The following is a 4,493-nucleotide window of genomic DNA, read 5'->3' as shown; positions in this document are numbered from 1 at the left end:
AAAGCTGACATGTTAACCTTTTACATAGATGTTCATATATTTAGTAGTTTATGTAGTTAGAAAAGGTTGATAGGGCCAATATTTATCGTATGTGTTAATATCTATTGTGTCCTTTTTCTGATATGTGTTATGGTCTGCCATTCCCTTTTTGCATATGAAATTCTATCGATAGGCTTGGGTGTACCTTTCGACACTCCACCACTGATTTTCCCGGTAGTCTGCAAAGGATGGGGGGGGGGGGAGGGGAACATCCCCGAAAGCAAGATTTCTAGGCAAAAATCTCATAACTAAGTTACAGATTCGGGCATTCTTAGATATCTCGCCCACCGAGACTGATTTTATCATTAATTGAGAATGAACCGTCATTTTGGACATGCCAGTTGTCCCAGATGACAACAGTATAACTGCATCTGCGTTACCATCGTAACAAATGACATCATCATCTGCTTCGTCATTTTCTGGTAGTTGATTGGCCCATCTCAATCCAATATTTTTATTCATTTCTGTGTACAAGACATACTTCAGAAATGGAATCGTCGTTGAAGAAACTGAATTGCCGTCTCCATTGTCGATTATCTCTGAAAATAATTTCCTACATTCGTCTTTAGGATCAGACGATACGATCAAAAGTGGACTTTTTGTTTTGTTGATGCTTTTGATCAAAAAACAGCCATCTTTCAGTTGAAGCTTCCCATTCAGAATGACGCAACCTGCAAGGATGGTGCCAAAAAACGCAATTATCCCGTTAGGAGAATCGGGTAACAGACTACAAATAACTTCTCCAGGCTGTATACCCAGTTTTCTCGGCTGTCTGGCGAAATACACAGACTGGTCTAAAATCTCCTTACACGTAAGAGAGGTCCTCAAACCATCCTTATCAACAAACACGAAGGCTTCTGAATTCGGATGAATCTTTGCCCAATGCTGTAATCTTTCTGGAATGTTGTAATTTTGGGATGAATCTAAAATTGAAAAGAATATTGATACATATAAGGTATGGCTTACTGTATTTTCAGTATTTTACAGAGAGTTGGTCTTGGACATTATTTAAAACATAAACATTGCCGGTTAGAAATTTGAATTAGAGAGTGCAAAGGCAACTGATAAAAAACTGGCTAGCTTACAACCCAATCAAACTTCCGTGATGAAAAAAAGTGCACAATAATGTCAAGGTATCACACAGATTTCGTGAAAGCTCAACAGTCAAGGAACTGGGCGTTCAGAATCTTCGAACATCAAGATCAGGGTATTTTAACCTGGCTATATTGTCCGACATGATAATGATTGCGGTGGAAATTTAGAAGAAAATCAGTAAATAGTAAGGATTTATAGGGAGGAAAGGGTAATGCAATAGACCAAGGTTGAAAGGGGTAAGAGTGATGTATTCCTTAAAACGAACACACCATAGATATGCTTTTAGTACCAAGGCTACCTATGTAACGTGGGTCAGTGTAAACGAACTGGTTTGCCAGTTCTAATTACCTCCCTTACGCTCTCTTCCTGTTACCTAACCTTGGCAATTAGCCACGCTGTATTATTGTTTCACTTACAATATATCATGAGAATTCAACCATAGTTCAGAATTGAATACGTCTCTAAGTTTGTCTCTGATCTTAAATCTAGTTGATACCACTTGGCATTATTTTGCAGTTTGACAATTAGTTACAACTAGATTGTGACAGATTCTTAACGTGTTAGGAGGATAATGAACATATAAAGAGGATAATGAACATATAAAGAGGATAATGAACATATAAAGAGGATAATGAACATGTAAAGAGGATAATGAACATGTCAAGAAGATAATAAACGTGTCAAGAAGATAATGAACGTGTAAAGAGGATAATGAACATATAGAGAAGATTATGAACATATAAAGAGAATAATGAACATGTACAGTAGATAATGAACATGTAAAGAAGATAATGCACATGTAAAGAAGATAATGCACATGTAAAGGCACTCAACGATTGTTATGGTATTCTGGAGGTTGAAACGATGATATTTCAGTGTTGTTCCTTCAACTGTCCAACTAGTGAATAAAATAACGATCTACCTTAAACAAATTAACACAGTCCATATATTTCTAATTATAGTCCCATTGTACATCAACCGTAACGACACAGAATTACACGGGCAACTTGCTTTTTGAAAAACAGTCGAAGCGTTTGACATTTTCCAGTCGTAGATAGGTAGATCGTTTTTTTTTCATATATTTTATATTCTAATTGTAGTCCAAATGCGCATCAACCGTAACTGAAGCTTGGGTTCAAGGTAGTGCAATTAACTATAATAGTATACTGAGTAGAATAGTCCACAAAGGGACGCAAGATAACACCCCATTCGTTCTCGCAAATGAATTGAAAGCTGTTCATGGCGGACGTCACAATAAATTTCAAGTTAAGTTATCTAGATGTACAGATATTATACTCTATGAGTTCAATGTTAATCTATATTTATTCTGACGTGAAGTTGTATTAAAATGTGTCAGCTTTACGACTTGTTTACTTCAAGTTGCGACCAAAAAGCATTATAACGTAGGGAAGCGGAATGTCTCCATTTAACAGGCTTTTTTTCTGTCTCTACACCAGCCTACATCCTGTCCAAGTAGTTATCAGAAGATGGAATAGAGACAGATGTTACGGTTTAGTCACATAATATAACAATCATTGTGATCAGTTCTCTCCCTTGACTATTAAATAGACCGAGTCTTCCTCCCTTGACTATCAAATAGACCGAGTCTTGCTCCCTTGACTATTACATAGACCGAGTCTTCCTCCCTTGACTATTAAATAGACCGAGTCTTCCTCCCTTGACTATTGAATAGACCGAGTCTTCCTCCCTTTAGTATTAAATAGACTGAGTCTTCCTCCCTTGACTATTAAATAGACCGAGTCTTCCTCCCTTGACTATTAAATAGACCGAGTCTTCCTCCCTTGAATATTAAATAGACCGAGTCTTCCTCCCTTGCCTATTAAATAGACCGAGTCTTCCTCCCTTGCCTATTAAATAGACCGAGTCTTCCTCCCTTGACTATTAAATAGACCGAGTCTTCCTCCCTTGACTATTAAATAGACCGAGTCTTCCTCCCTTGACTATTAAATAGACCGAGTCTTCCTCCCTTGACTATTAAATAGACCGAGTCTTCCTCCCTTGACTATTAAATAGACCGAGTCCACTAAAACATTTCATGCATATGTAGTCCAGGTTATTTTTAGAAATCTTCTGGGTCTTTTGGGTTTTACATGCTTATTTTTTACTAATTTTTGGTCTAGATTTGGAATATGATGTCTGAAATTGTATTTTCTTTCAGATTTTGTAAGGTGATACGAGATTTCGTTTTGTCTGTAGTGACAGTCAAGCGGATGTTGATAAAATGTAGTCGACTTCTTCCAGTTTGGCTTTCTCAAGATTTTCATGGTCATGATATATTGTATTTTTGTCCAGAAACTAAGCATTGGCCAGACCTCATGTGACTTATTGGAAAGTTTACAGCGAGATTTCTGGAAAAAGTTATAGAAGGTTGAATTTTGAGATTTAAAAATTTTATTATCAAAAACGTCGTAAACTATACTTGAAAATATTTCTAAAGTGTGCTATTTATATCTATGTATCATCTTGATCAAATTGAATTTGTTTTAAAAGGGTTAAAAATTAAAAATTAAAAATGGAGAGTACTAATTGTTGATTAAGCAGATTGACCTAGTTTTTGTGTTTGGCTTTACAATGGCTCGATATTATTAGTTAAACCCTTAGAATACGTATAGGAGACATATAGGAGGCATGCAACAATCCCAAAAGGGAGAGAGAAGAAGATTTCATCACATGATGTCAAAGCACCCCCCCCCCCCCCCATCTGAACCTGGTGCAGAAAAGTAGGACGTAAAACTCCATTCATTTCATTTCATTTTCCCCATCTGAAGCGGTGACTTTAATATTGTTGTCTGAATCTAGATATTGGTTTGATTATTCAAATTATTTCCCTTTAACTGAGGACTTTGTTATCAACAATTAAAGTCTCAAAGAAGGAATTCCCAAATCCTGATCTAAATGCACAATCCATTGCCAGATAGAGAACGATGGTATTGAGGGATTGGGTAAACACTTCTACAACCGCGGAACATTTTATCAAACTTTCGTGGACAGTATGTGTCAATTTACACGGTAGGGCAGGCCTATAAACAAACAAGACGTCAAAATGGTCAGGTAAACAAACGGTCTTGGTTTAGAGTTTCACCGACCGTGTTGGCACACGAGGAGACAAAAACCCGCCGTAGGTCGTTTTCCACCAAGTCAATAATCACTTACGGAGCATCCAATCGAAAGGAAAATCAATCAGATTGGATAAATCTTGTTTGGACGCGATAATCTTGTCGTGAGAGCATGGGCACACGCGGGAAATTAGTCAAGATTCGAGTCAGCGACAAAAATCGTCGACCAAGACCGTTCGTGTGCCCGCACCTTATTCAAACCAATGTTTAAGCCATATTTGT

The sequence above is a fragment of the Lottia gigantea genome (genome assembly GCF_000327385.1).
Source record: "Lottia gigantea unplaced genomic scaffold LOTGIsca_1, whole genome shotgun sequence".
Taxonomy (NCBI): domain Eukaryota; kingdom Metazoa; phylum Mollusca; class Gastropoda; family Lottiidae; genus Lottia; species Lottia gigantea.
The sequence above is the reverse complement of the archived record's forward strand: the minus strand, read 5'-3'. Positions refer to the sequence as shown.